This window comes from Cryptomeria japonica, chromosome 8, assembly GCF_030272615.1.
Source record: "Cryptomeria japonica chromosome 8, Sugi_1.0, whole genome shotgun sequence".
Lineage (NCBI taxonomy): Eukaryota > Viridiplantae > Streptophyta > Pinopsida > Cupressales > Cupressaceae > Cryptomeria > Cryptomeria japonica.
Window position 1 is genome coordinate 414,137,852 of NC_081412.1, and position 16,443 is coordinate 414,154,294.

The window sequence follows — 16,443 nt, forward strand, 5'->3', positions numbered from 1 at the left end:
GAATATATTCATGAATAATCTAATCCTTGAATTGAAATATAGCATCCAAATGCAAGTGCACCCATCATTCAACAAAATGGTAGATAATGCTATCCGAATGGAAGATGTGCTTACAAAAAAAGGAGGTATCTCACCTTGGAAAGAAACACAACCAGGATCTAGCTCTAAAGAAAAGAACAAATATTGGAAATATGGCAAAGACAACAACAAGAACGTTGTTAATGATGGTGTGGTAGACACTGTTAAAACCAACTCGAAGCCCATGATATTTAACTTGGCTAGTGGCATGCAAGCACTCAAAGCAACTGAAGCCGCAACAAAAAATCCTCTGAAGAAAGTAAAAGAGTGGTTCAAAGAGAAACCTTGACTTTCAAAACCTAGACGTGAATTTACTCCTTTGGAAGAATCATATGAATCTGCTTTCAAAACTTTATTGGCAAACAATCTGATAATGTTACTAGATAATTCTAGGCCATATGATCCAGAAGTCAAACCAAAATGGTGGAGAGAAAATGAATACTGCAACTACCATCGAAATAAAGGTCATAACACAAACAACTGCATAAAGCTCAAGCATGAGATTCAAGATCTCATAGATGCTGGTAAAATTGTTGTCGGGAATCACCTGACAAATGCTAATCACAAAGCATTTAAAGATCCTTTACCTATTTATGAACAAGATGATTCCTCAAAAACAAAAGGATGTGCCAAAGTAAATTAGACTTATACCAGCAATGACAACATCATCAACATGATTGAGTCTTCCCAACCTGAATATTGCAATGTGATTATAATTAAATACAAACAACATGAATCATGACATGTAAATGCTATGAGTCATTCTCAAAAGAAAGTCACTCTCCAAGGAGCTAGTTCTTCATCTCCTACTCAAACAACATAAAACCTACCAACCTCATCAAACAAAAAAAAAGAAACAACATTTGACAAAATTAAACAGCTAACTTCATCATCATCCTCTAGATATAGCATTGTTGAACAACTAAAAAGAATGAATGTTCAAATCTCCATCTTTGAATTGCTTAAAATCTCTCCTGCTCATAAAGAGATCTTGGACAAAGTGTTGCTCACCACTAATATTCCAAAAGATTTAGATATTGATCGATTTCAATCTATGGTGGGTCATCTGACTTCACCTCACCATCTGACCTTCTCTGAAGAAGATAACAACTCGCTAAATCATACACATAACTAGCCATTGCATATTGAAGCCATGATCCATAAACACAGAGTTAAACATGTTTTGATAGATGGAGGCGCAAGGTTGAATATTTGTACTTACAGTCTACTTACACATCTAGGATTTTCTGAAAATGTCATTGATTCGACCAAGAAAATAACAATTAAAGCCTATGATGAAGAAGAAAGGACATCTAAAGGTCTGGTATTATTACCAATCAAGGTGGGACCTATAGAAAGAGATGTCATTTTCCAGGTACTTGATTTTCTTCTTTCATACAATATCTTACTGGGCAGGTCGTGGATTCATGAAATGAAGGCAGTTCCATCTACATACCATCAATGCTTAAAATTTCCTTATAACAGAGTTGAAGTCAATATTCCTGCTGATACAAATCTCCCCTATAATGCATTGACAAAAGGTGTTGATACCTTTGTGCCTCATAATAGAGAAGCCTCTACAAATGAAAGCCTAGAAGCTCTGATGAAGGACTTAGAAAAGAAACTGAAGATTACAAATACTGGCATGAATGGCTACAAGATAGAAGTAGTACTTTCATTAGTCTCTCTCCCTCCATCACCGAAACAGTTGGGCAAATCATCAGAGGCTATGATAACACAGACTTTAACTCTGAATATCATATATGATGGTCTTTTTGTACAATCTTCTACTTCCCTAGCAGATGAAATAGAAGAGGATGTTGTTCTTAAGTGGCTTTCCAAGGAAGATAGTCAAAACGAGGAAGTACAATATTGTGAGATTTCCCCAACCCAATATGGTCCCGACTACAAAATGATCCAACGTATGGGATATTCAGGTACTGGTCCTCTGGGAAAACATCAAGAGGGTATTATTGAACCGATTTAGCTACAAACAAAATCTACAAATGATAAGGATGGAGTGGGATACAATCCAAAAAAGACATCAAACCAAAAACATGCTTCTAAGTCTAAGTGGAAGAAAAGGATATCGCCTTCAACATCACAAGAAGTCAACACTCAACAAACTCAAGCAAAGTGTGGAAAAGAAAAAGAGGAACTAGCAATCAAAAGAGAAAAACAGTCAGTACTCAAGTTCCGATGGTGTTAGCTACAAAAATACAAGGAGTTGAAGTTCTAGAATATATGAGAGACGAAGTAGAAATAATCAGAGAATTGTTTGCACCCCTGAAAGTTCCAGTCACATACACTAGTAGGCAACAAGTAGAAGATTCAGATATTGACTCAAACAAGTATGAATGGGGTCCAGACCACCTCTCTGATACATCCATTACAAAAACTCCAGAAGAGTCCAGTGATATCACATATGACACTCAAGAGCTGATGCGCTTAAAGCTAGAAAAGGAGATACAGGAAATCAAACTAAAAAGACAACAAGACTATGAACAAGGGCTGAAAGAAGGAAGAATACAAGAAAAAATTTCATCTATTATATACCCATCTAATAAGATAGAACAAATTAGGTATTTGACTACACAAGAAGAATTGGAAGCTACAAAAGCAGAACCAGTCATTAGTCTAAAGGAAGCTGAATGGAGTAGAGGACAGGGACTCATAGAACCATCAAGGTTATGTCAATAGGTATCTCAGATACAAATGATAAATGAGCCAAATCTTGAAGGAACTTGCAGCATTAAAGATGTAGGTGTTGATACCATACATACATTCACTCAATCACTTGAAGAAGACTCAGAAACTTCATTCGACGACTCTGATGACTCTAACAATAGTCCTATTTATGACAATATCTACTTAGCATCAAACTTTGAATCATCTAATGTAAATGATGAGAATCTGTCTACTGATCTTGTTACTGTCAAACCATGATATGAAGTCCAGTATGGCGTAGAGAACAATACTACAAGTAGTTCTATTGGATCAGGTCAACCAAATATTAACATGCACTTTAATAATCATGTTCTGACTCTTCCTAGTCTTGAGAAATTTATGCAAGGTAGTCTTCTAGAACTTGACTTTTCAATTCATAGTTGTGATGACAATACTGTGAACTCCCTCAAACTTGTCCACACTCTATCCTTGGTACATCCTGGATTAATTGACTGTAGTCTACAAGACCAACCCATGAATGTACCTATTTTTTCCAATGACTACACGCTAGCTTATTACCTCAACGTAGTTGAACCCATAGACTCTTCCACCAGTGAACAAAGTGAGAACATGACCGAAACAGATATCAAGTATCTTAGACAAAAAAATCAAAAAAACAAAAATAAAAGATTTGATGGCAAAAACCACATTGTGGCGGTGTCAAAATCTAAAAAAGAGAAAATAAAGGATGTACCTAAGGGTGAAAACCTCAATAAGGTGCCTAAAGGTGAGATACTTGATATACTTCCAAGTCATTTTCAAGAAAGGTATTCTATATTGATTGAGCCAACTCAACCAATGAACATTGGGAGTCAAGAGACACCACACATCATTCAATTAGCTCAATCACTATCAGCAGAACAATTGAAATATTTCACTCATCTCTTTTCAAAAAAGAAGATCAATTTTGCATGGACGTACTCTGATATGCCAGGCCTAGATCTTGATCTTATCATGCACCATCTTTCTATCACACTAGGAGTTAAACCAGTCAAGCAAAAACTCTGTAAGATGCACCCTCACATGGCACTGCTAGTCAAGGTTGAGCTAGAAAAACTACTAAAAGATGGATTTATCAGATCTATAGACTATGCGGAATGGATTTCAAACACATAACCTATTTCAAAGGAAGACAAATCTATTAGGGTTTGCACAGACTTCAGAGATCTCAACAAAGCTTGTCCAAAGAACAACTTTCCATTGCCAAATATTGATATGATAGTCGATATGACTATTAGGTATGAGATGTACTCACTAATGGATGGATTCTCTAGCTATAATCAAATCAAAATAGCTCTTGGGGATCAAGAAAAGACAACTTTCACCTATGCATGGGGAACCTTTTGCTGGAATGTCATGCCATTTGGGCTAAAGAACGCAGGAGCAACTTATCAAAGAGCGGTAACTAATATCTTTCATGATATGATGCATAAGAATATGGAAGACTATGTTGATGAAACTTTAGTGAAGACTATGAAGAGAACCATGCATATTCAAGAGCTAGGCCTTATACTAGACAAAATGGAAAAATTCAAGCTTTGGCTAAATCCGAAAAAGTGTGCATTCGGAGTGACATCTAGGAAATTACTTGGCTACTTCATTTCAAAGAAGGGAATCAAGGTTGATCCTAAGAAGGTCCTAGCTATAATGGAAATGCCACCTCCAAAGAATATCAGTCAAATGAGAAGTCTACAAGGACATCTCCAGTCAATCAAACGCTTTATTTCTCAGCTGGCAGACAAAGCTCAACCTTTCACAAAAGTATTAAGGAAAGGAGTAATATACAACTAGGATTGAGAATGTGAACAACACCTTCAGTAAATCAAAGAATACCTGTCGAATCCACCAATATTGATGCCACTGATTCAGGGTGAACCATTGATCTTATACATATCAGCTACTGATTCATCATTGGGGGCACTTCTGGCACAGCAGGATGAAAATAAAAGAGAGAGAGAGCTATATATTACATCAGTAGAACATTGATGTCCTATGAAATGAACTAAACTATAATAGAAAAATCATGCTTGGCATTGGTCTTTGCATCACAAAAATTGAGACACTGCATGTTAGCACATTCCATCAAGCTAGTAGCTAAGATTGATCCGCTCAAATATCTTCTCAACAAAGCAACACTTACAAGAAGATTAGCTAAATGGGTCATGGTTCTTACAAAGTTTGATATTGAATATGTAGACCACAAAGACATCAAAGGATGGGTGATTACAGATCAACTTGCTGATACTCCACTTGAAGACACTCAAACGCTGCATATAGAATTTCTAGATGAATCAATAATACACCTTACTCAACAATCCTGGAAGATATTCTTTGATGGATCTTTCACTCAAAATGGTTCCAATGCTGGAATAATTTTTATTACTCCTCAAAAGTATTCAATTTCGAAGGCTTACAAGATTCTTTTCCCTTGTACAAACAACATTGCAGAGTATGAAGCTTTGGTAAATGAGATCAAGCTAGCTATTGAATGGAAGGTTGTTGAATTACACATCTATGGATATTCTTAGCTAATCATCAATCAAATCAATGATATATATCAAACTTGAGATGAGAAACTAATGCATTATAAGAGAATTGTGGATGATCTTGAGAAATATTTTACTTTTGTATCATTTCAACAGATTCCCAGATCTGCAAATAGAGCAGCATATGTTATGGCCACCTTGGCATATACCAGAGTTACAAGAATCTAATTTTTGCTTTGAATTCTTGGTGGAAGAGTTACATTACCCTACCTATGATTCTCTTGAGTCCCAGATGGTCTATTCTATTATTGGACATGACTCATCTCGATGCAGCCATATTTACTCTTATCTACGAGACCAAATCGTCCCATAAAATCTTACCCGTAATGAGAAAAGGAACCTAACCCAAAATGCTTCATGGTACGTCATCATTGCCAATGACCTATTTAGGTGAGGTTTGGATAGTACTTTGCTTAGGTGTCTAGAAACTGAAGAGTCCCAACGTGCATTATCAAAATAGATCTCATTCGAATGGTCTTACTTTAGCTTGGAAACTACTACTGGCCAGCCATGGAGAAGGACGCTATAAAATTATCTAAAACTTGTGAGAAGTGTCAGCTACATGGAAGTATCATACATTCTCTAGCAAGGGATCTCATACCCTTCATCACACATTGGCATTTTCAGCAATGGGCATTTGATCTCATTGGTCAAATATATCCTGCATCATCCAACGGACATAAGTTTATCATAACTACCACTGAGTATTTCACTAAGTGGGTAGAAGTGGTTCCACTCATCAAAGCAACCGGTAAACAAGTAGCTCTGTTCATCCTTAAATATATAATTTGTAGGTATGGGATACCTTCGTCCATCGTGATTGACAATGGAGGACAATTCAAGAATAAAGATCTAGATGAGCTCTATAAGAAATTCAAAATAAAACAGCACTGGTCATCTGTATATTACCCTCAAGGTAATGGACAAGTTGAGGCATCTAACAAAAACATGTTGACTATCTTACACATAACAATGAATAAATCTAGGAAGGATTGGCATCTACAGCTCAATCCTACATTATGGGCTTATAGAACACCTACTGGGGCTACACCTTTTTCTTTGGTGTATGGGTCTGAAGCAGTATTACCTATTGAAGTGAAAATACCATCTCTAAGAGTTTCTTTGCAAGGTCTTGTTACTGATGAAGACTATATAATATCTAGATTGTAAGAACTCGAATTGCTTGATGAACATCGGCAAGTGGTGTTTCATCATCTGAGAGTGTATCAAAAGAGAATGTCTAGAGGATATAACAAGAAGGTTCGACAACAAGAATTTCAGGTTGGTGACCTAAATCTGAGAGAAAATCCTAAAAACCAATAGTTTCAAGACAACAAAGGGAAGTTTGAACCCAACTGGCTGGGTCCCTACATCGTCATCACAGTCTTTGGCTCTAGTGCCTATCAACTCTCAACATCGGAAGGAGAACAGCTCTGTGAACCGATTAACACCATCCATTTGAAGAAATTCTTTACTTAGTATTCTCTGCTCCACCAACCTGTACAGCTGAGAAAATCCTAAAAAAAATCATAAAATGTCTTGAACAAACTCCTAAAAATCATAAAAATTATAAAAAGTTCTGAAAAGAAAAAAAAAGGAAAAAGAGAGAAAATGCATTGGTGAAAACTTGGTAAATAGGCACCTTGGTGGGAAAAAAAAATGAATCTCTACCAAGCAAGTGAAAACTTGGCAAACAGGCACCTCTTGTACTCAAGTGCTCCATCTATCAACACAACGTTGACATTTCCTGCTTTCTTGCATCTTTGATTTTGCTAGTACATATATTTCAGTCGCTTTTGTGGCATCCTGGTTCATTGGAACCCTCATGGATTGAAACTGATTAATGTCCTAGTCTTACGTTAATCAACAGAGCGCATTACATGTCCTAAGCAGTGTCAACTGAGTCAATTTTACATCGGTGAAACCTAGTCATCCACTCCGAGTCAGTCACCTATCTCCTGACTACTGAAGAGTTTTTTCACTGAGTACACAAGCAAAACAACATTACTGAAATAATCACTAAATAGTTCGAGGTATGAATGAAATTTTTCTTTGTGTGCTATCTTTTAGATTGGTTTTTGATTATTATTCCCTTTGAGTAACTCAAGGAAGTCTATCTTGACTAAGAGGAGCAAGGATTGGGGGCATAATATTTTCTGCTTGTAGGAATGATTTCGATGATCTAGAAACATCTAATCAGTTGGGTGTCTATGATAAGAGCCTTCACATCAAGGTGAAATCGCCACACATACCTCGACTCTGCTTATTTGTATTCTACAGGGAGGTTCACATCATTTCTTTGTCTATTTTGAGGGAATTTCTTTATCATGCAATTCGGGTCCCTACGAAATCTGTCCAAGGATATGAATGAAAAAAGGGTCATTGCAGACAAGATAATTAATATTGCACATGAAAAGAAAGAAACTCTAATTTGTCTGCTATGTTTGTTAACGCTCGGTGATGAAACTTAAGCATTTCAAATCCAGTGACTAGGTTTAGGTTGCATCTCATTTTGCATTCCATTATGCATTTTGTGAATTTAGAGTGATTTTGGTATGATAACAATGATCTCTTTATCTTCTGAATGAGAGTTGGAAGCATCATCATTTCTAAGCTAATTGGTCTCTTTTTCATCATTTCTCCGATCGAGTACTTGTGTATTGAGATGTTAGTTGCATACATAAGCATTTTATACATATTCATACATTCATTTGCATTCATATTATTGCATAGAAAAAAAAATTTAAAATTGTATTACTCATTACTCATTTTCATTCATTTTATTTGCATATGAAAAGAAACAAAAACAAACATTCATATCCATTTGCATTGCATACATCCATACTGAAAAGATATGCATACATATAGAATAAAGCATATAGAAGAAAGCATCTCATAAATCGATCAACACAAGTACATTGAAATCAAATCCAGATCTCGTATATATAATCATCAATATCTCGAGGTACAAAATAATGTCAACTGACATATACAAACTCCTAGAGCAAGAATCGTAAGGGCTACAAAAAATGGGTGTGTCTACACAAAAATCTAAAAGCTACACACAAAAAAATCTAGTTCTCTACCTCTCCCTCATCACCAGCCAGTGGAGGAGGTGGAGCCTACTGACCAGGGTCCTTATGAGGTGCTTGAGCTCCCTCAAACCATGCCATGTACTGCGAGTAAGGTACAACCTACTGCGCTACTAGAACCGCTACGCTATATGCTGCAACATAGTAGGTTGCCCGACTCATCTGATGAAGTACCTCCTGTTGAAGAGCATCTCTCTCTGCCCTCATCCCTGTGACCTGACGATCATGCTCTACTCTGAGCTCCACTAGCTGACGATCATGCTCAGATCTAACCTCAACTAACTAATGATCTCACTCAGCCCTAAGCTCTGCTAGTTGTCAGTCTTGCTCTGCCAGCTGTGTTTGTGCCACTATCAACTGTGATTGCACACCTGCCAAATGTGCTCTCATCAACCGTGCTGCATCTGCCCCTTGCTCCCTCACAGGCTCTCGGCCTCCATCATCGCCTCCATCTCCACCTCCAACTCCCCCCTGTTCATCTCTCCTTTGTCTCACCTGTCTGGGAGCTACTTGCTCCTCCTCACCACCACCCTCAGGTACCCTCACTCCACTCAGCCTCATGCCAATAGCCCCTTGGGATCCACCCTCTCCTCTCTGCTGCTGCCTACCCCTAGCTGGAACCCTGCTGGTGCTAGTGCCAGGATCACCACCTGTCCGCCTCGGAGCCTTAGCTCTTTGTACCTACCTATGTCCTTGTACCTACATGAGGGCATCATCCTCAACCTCTTCTATATGAGGTGCTTGCTCTACTGGATCAGTAAATCTTGGGAAAGGGTGCTACTGAAACCAATCCCTGTACTGGGGCAATACCCCTACATCTGCAATATCATCCATGTAATCCCATCTCAGCCACTGTAACCCAGTCAAATCCTACATGTCTAGGGCGTATGATAGCCTCGGTGCCCATCCCTACCTTTCCTCATCTGCATAACGCATGTATGCAGTAAACTCTTGCAAGATCTCCTGAGGTCTACCATACTACCTCATCACTCGAGTAACAACAAATCACTCGACCACTGTCACTGATCTGCCTATGAGAGGTCAAATCATGAATAGGTCCCTACGAACAGCTCTCCAATCATCCCAAGGCTCCAGACCCTTGTACGGTCTTCATATCATGACTATCAAGTCATCTAGTTGTCGTCTCCAATAATCTGTCTTGCCCAGATGGGGCTGAGTAATGTATCCACAGTATCTATAAACAATCGGTTGTTGTGGATCTCTAGCATCATCCACAATTGATATGCAAATTGGGAGGTGCTCCCAGGCCCATATCTGTAATATCAAAACACCTATAGCCATACTCTTCCCCTCCCAATAGATAATCTCATGCACTCACGATACATGTGTGCTAGAATACAAGAACCCCATCCTAGTCTCTGGGGGTGCTCCACAAGCCTCTCTAGAATCTTGCCCCAGCCGCAAAAGAAACCCTATTGTCCCTTGTCTGGCATAAGAAAACAACCGATGAATCCTACTAGGACGCATGCCAGTGGAAGCTACTCACTATACCTGGCCATCATGTCATCCTAACTAATAGACAGTGTAAGAATGTCTGCATCATGAAATACCTGCCTCAGAGCTAGTAGGCCAGGACACTATGTTGAATCATAATCCACCTTATCCCCAGCGAATGGAATCCGGAGAATCCTATATACATCCTCGGCAGTGATAGTCATCTCCCCAACTGGCAAATGAAATGTGTTATGCCCATAATGGAATCTCTCTACAAGTGCAATGAGCATCTCATGATTCACATGAATATCTGGCATCTGTAAAAGGTGAGTCAATCCGCACAAATCAATATGTGCTCTATCAATATCAAATAACTCGCAAACTAATGTCATAGTTAGTGGATAGACACATCTGAAAAGAATGTGAGGTAGTTGAACTTGCAAGAATCAAACAACAGACTATTAGAAAACATTTCAAATTATGCTATAAGATGGGTAAAACATCGCACAAATCCAAAACAGTCAATTGCAAAATCAAATTTTCAAGTTTACACCCTCAAAAATGCTCATTATTTTCCAAACAACATAACACGGTAGAGGCAGAAATGCATACGAGTCAGGACTGAGTATAGGATGACAAAAGACTCTGATACGACACAAAACAAGCCCTCGAACGACAAAATGGTCTCTTTTGAACAAGCTCGTACAATACAAGGGTAGGTGTGAAACAATGAAACTAATGGACTTAAACAACAAAACAATTTTAAGCAGTTTGGCATACGACACAGGATGTCGTCTCGCATGACAAATCGATAAAACTCGACTTTTACATGCCTAAAAATTCAAAAAATCAACAAAAAAATTCAAAAATCAAATGATTAAGAGGCTTAAGATCGATCACTTACTGTTGGCTCATAGTTCCAAGGTCGATTATGTCATCTCTGGTGCTCGAATCGATGTTCCTATGTGAGAACCACCATTTTTCTTCACAGGAGGATTTTTAAATTTTCAAACTTGGAGGGTTAAAATGAATTGAAAATGACACTTCCACCCCTTATATAGCCAAAACCCTAATTTTTCAACTTGCTCTACTGGACATGAAAATTGTACCCTTAGCTAATTTGTCCATCCTGATTCCGTTTTCAGGATCGAAATTCGAGATCATTCTACTAGTCAATTTCACAAAAATTGGACCACTTAGCGCTTTTCATCAAAAGCTCACTCTTTCTTCAAATTGAGCTCAATTTCTCAGTAATCAACGTTGAATCTCAATTTTATTCTACAAATCAACTTTGCACTTAATTTCTCATCAATCAACGATAAATTTTCAAAAATTCCTCTGAATCATTTGTTCTCAAATCATTATCATCGCCAACAATTGCCAAAAATCATCATGTACCCTCGCTATCTTTCGATTTTGCTTCTGAAGGGGCATACTCATGACCTCATATCTTCAAAGTCGAGAAAAATTTTAAATCTTCATCAAAAGTCGAGCAAAAATCTTTTTCAACTAAAAAAAATAAAATTCTTATTGCTAAGGGGCATCTTAGCTTCATCGCTTCATATCAAGTTGAGATATCTCGATCATCTGAATCGAATCAATCACTAGGGGCATATCAATTTCATCGCTTCAAATCAAACTGATATTTGTCTTCATCTGAATCAGTCTCTTAATGTTAATCAGTTTCATTGCTTTTCATCAAGTTGATTATTCGTTTAAACTCAATCAAAAGTTTAAAGAGTATCTTTGATCACACGCTCAATCTAAGCAGGTGTTCAGTTTCATCGCATCAAATCAAGCTGGACAGTTTATCTTCGCTCATCGTGTCTTGATCCATCAAGTTCAAGATCGATTTTATCTTCGCTCACTATGTCTAGTTCAATCAAGTTCTAGATCAGTAAGATCTGCTTCTTGATCAATCAAGTTCAAGTTCGGTATCTTTGCTCTCTATCAGCCCTAGTTCAATCAAGTTCGTGATCGGTTTCGCTTTAATCAACTTTGTTCAGCTTCATCACTTTAAATCAAGCTAAACACCTTGCTCTTCATCTGGTTCATGATCAATCAAGTTCAGAACTGGTATCTCCTAGACATCAACTATTCTTTGAACCAACGTGCTACTCACACATTAATTCAAAGAGGGGCAAATGTAGTACCCTAAAATTGGTCACCTAAACCATGGGCCCCTAATTTCAACAACATCACCAAGGTCCTAACCAAAGGCAATTAAATCAATTTTGAGCACACAATTAATTAATTCTTCAATCATCAAATATTACATGGCAAGTGAATAACTCAATATTAATTAAATATTTATTTAATTAATTAAATCATTTTGATCAATTATCCTATTTAATTTATTAAATATCCTAGCATATTTAATTAATTAATAAATTTGCCATCTAATCACAAAAAAAGGAATTAATTTATTACAAAAGAGGAATTAATCACAAAGCAAGAGTTAAATTGAAAATAAAATAAAAGAATTGAATTGAAAGAGAAATCAAACTTGAGATATTATTTCTTTCTTCTAAATTGAGAACTTGAAATCAGAAAAAAGCAATTAAAAGGAATTTAATCATTCTCTAAAATTCGAACTCAAAGCTTTTGGGAAAAGAAGTTTAGTTGCATTGAAAAGACTCTTTTCTTGAATAAATCAAAGAATTACCTATTTTTATCTCCAGTGCATGGAATTAATTGAATTATATTTCTAATGCAAACTCAAACTTCTTTTCTGAATGCATTTCAATTAAACTATAATTGGAATCTATCTCAAGGTTAACTGAATCTGATTTCTCAATTATTTCAATTAATCCTAAATTGTGCTTTTTCTTGATCTCTCTTGTGATTCTCTATAAATTCAGCCTTCATCTCTCATTCAAAATACCCTGGAGATTTATTATTATACACTTTTTGCTCTGGAGTCATTGAATATATTGTGCTTGTTTTTTGAGATTATTGCATCTTAGTTTAGCTTTTTGCATATTTATTTTAATCCATATTGCTTGAATCCATATTTGCTTGGATTCATATAGCTTAATATTCATCCATCTTGCATCCATTTAGCTTAATATCATGCTCATATAGATTAAATCCTTTGTCTTGGTGTAGTCTAGTCACTGGTATTGCTTATACAAATCTAAGAGCAATCTTATACTCGCATCTTTTAGAAGGCAATTAGTCGATTTGTTATGGTTCTATTATTCATGCTTATATCTGTCTAACCATACATGTAATGACTTAATTGAAGTGTTGTGTCTTGCATCTTACAGACTTATTTCACTTTTTCACACACATGGATATAATGTTGATGGTCATCAGCATGATACAAATTGTTGCTCCTAAATAATGAATTAATTCTACAAAGAATTTCTAGTCTCCACATTTTGTTGAAAGAATGTATGTAGAAAGTTATTTAGGAGACTATCTAGAAGAATGTTAGACATTTCTCCACATTTAAATATTTGGACTTATGGTTTGGTAATTGGCTTATAGGTGTTGTGGATGATGTATCCTCCTCATCTCAGGTTAGAAAAGTTGTCACAGTTGTTTTTGGTAATTGTAGGCTATAAATAGTTTGCTTATATGTTAGAACCAGTCCATGAAATGCTCTGTATTTCTCTACATTTATTTGTTTTCTCCTCCTGATTGGTGGAAATTCTTATGTTGTTTGTTCAATGTATCAAGTGTTGAAATATACAACAAGTATGATTATTAATGTTCTATCTCAACATTGTGTTTTCTAGCAAACTGGGAATGAAGTGTTACGTGTTTGCTTGATTGAGTCACCTTAATTTGGCATGATATTATGAAAGGGGTATATGGCTCGACGATGTTGTAAGTTCATAAAATGTTTGTATGTGGTTTGTATATCCTATTTTAATCTCTATATGGCTGCATGTTGTCTGATGTTGATATTCTAGGAGATTTGTGACTATTTGGATGACAAGACTTGATTTCTCATGTGTATCATGTATCTAAGTGTTTGTGCTAGTTTTGGAGGATGTGGCAAGATTTTTTTAGGACTAGTTATGCCTTGAAGTGAACCATAATGTGTAATTTTTCTTGATATATGTGTTTTTGGGGATACTAGTAAAGGGCTACATCTTTCATCGACACATTACCTTGTTGCCAACTTGCAATGATTTGTACCAATGCTTGGATGGATGTGTCTACTTGGGAATGTGTGTAAAAATTAATTTTGGTCCTATTTATCTATTGATAGGACCATAGTGTTTTTCTTTTCTTCACGGGTGTGTTTTGGCCCAACGTAATGCATGTTTCATGTTTCTCATCACTGGCCTCTTTCTTTGAGGTAGTGAACCTCTTCTACAAGTGTTTATAAGTCTAGTGGACTTCAGGGAGCAGTGATCTTTCTTTGGTGTGACCATAACACAAAATTGTAGTGTTGTTTCTACTTGTGAGGTTCGATTTGGATAGTAGATCCAAGAAGCTTTTCTCTCTATGGTTTTTCCCCTATGGAGTTTTGCACATATATTTGGTTTTCTCTTATGCACTTGTGTTAATTTTTGTATTTTTCATTAGTGTTGATTAAATTAATAGCTATTGTAGAAAAGTTTAAGTTTTAAGACATACTTATTCACCCCCCTCTTGGTATCCAATGTATTCAATATGCTCCAGTTTTTCCTTTTCATTTTTCTTACCAATTTCACATAATTAATAATGTTGCAAAATAATTAAATACACTAGTATAGGTTACTAGAAGTAATGTCAAATAAGATAACTTATGACAATCTATTATTGATGCAATTCAAGGATTATCGTCCCATAATTTTTTGGAAAAAAATATTAGATCTATAATTATAACAAAAATATTAAGTCTTTAGGTTGTGTAGGTAGATTCCAGGAAGCATATAAAGTAACATTAAATATTTCATGTCTTTTGAACTTCAAATTGAATCTAGTGGGTGGTTGAGGAGGTTTGTGAATGATACAGGGAGAATATGAATAAGCTAGGTTCCAAAAATAAGGAGTTGTTAGGGCCTTGAGTGCTAGAAAAGGTGTCTCAACCTTAAACTCCTAATGTTAAAAATAAAATTATAAAGTGTGATTTTCAAGATATAAAATATGAAAACATAATTTTTGAGTTATAAAGTTAGATTTTGGCCAAAAAAAATGTTTTAGGTTATTTGACATTGATAAAGGGAGGCTTCTATTATGTAGCTCTATTCAACCTATACAACTTTAAAAAATTGTCCCAATCATCCTCTTGCATAAAAAGTTATGTCCTCCAAAAGTTTGCATAGAAAATAAAAATATGTGATAGATATATAAAAGAGTTGTAAGACAAAGTTACATTTGTTGACCACCTTATGATGCATGTTATGACGCATGATAAGACATATTTCATTGGAGATAATAGAACCAAAATAAAACAACCAATTTGGTGAGTAGATTATCATTACTTTATAATATGTGGAAGAAATATGTTATTTTTAGCCCATGGAATCATCTTGAGATTTGGGTTTTGAGAATCACTTTTGGGTGGTGGTTTTAGCTCATATTTTTCTAGTTACTATTTGATGGTTTCATTTATTGTATCTCTTGTAAATTAGATGCTTTATATTGGCTTCATGTCATATTTAGTAGCTATTGGTAAGCTACTAGAATTTCTCTAAGTCTTTAGTTGATGATACTCTTATGAAGGCCTTCTCTGCAAGTATATTTTAACTACTGAAAATGTTGAGCATCTCATTTATCCAGATAACTACACAAGTCAATTCAATAATTCTCATATATTTAACTGGTTGAGTAGAATGCATGCAAAGAGGGGTGTACCTCATATGTGGAGTTTTTATGAAGCTAGGCATGGAAAAGGGAGCATTATGGAGCATATGCATAAGTGAAGAGAGCTCTAGTTAAGAAACATTTAAGGATTATAGGTCCTATACTTAGTTATTCATGTTCAATTGTTGATTAGTTTTGGCATGCATTGTCACAAGGAGGGACACTTGACTTAGAAGTGCATAAGTTCTTTTGGTTGTTTAATGAGAGCATAGTGGCAACTCGATTATATTTTCATACAATTACACAATCTTCAAATTTAGATTCATTTCAAAGCTTAGATGCAAGTGCATGAACCATTTGGACATAAGAGTTGACTTGTTTTTGTTATAAATGTACTTAGTGCGACTAGGATAAATGTGAGTCAAGTAGTGGGTAGATACATGTATTCCATAGTATCTAACGTCGTTATCTAAAGTGCAATTCCTCTTTACATGATGAGATGGAAATTCACTTGACTATAACCATATTTCAGGTCTTGTATAGCCAAGACATGTTTTTGCAGTTGTTGCACCATAGGGAAATGAAGAGAGATCAAACTATTGGTTGGCATAATGTGTATATGAAAAGAAGAAGCTAACACAATCAATGACATATGATGAAGGTTTCATGTATCCCACAGGTTTATTTGTTGTTGCTAGAACTTGTTTGCAAAGATATATGATTAGAAAGAACGACATGCTTGCATTTGAATACTAAAAAAACCACAAAACCATTCTCATGTATTTCCACCTTGTTATAAC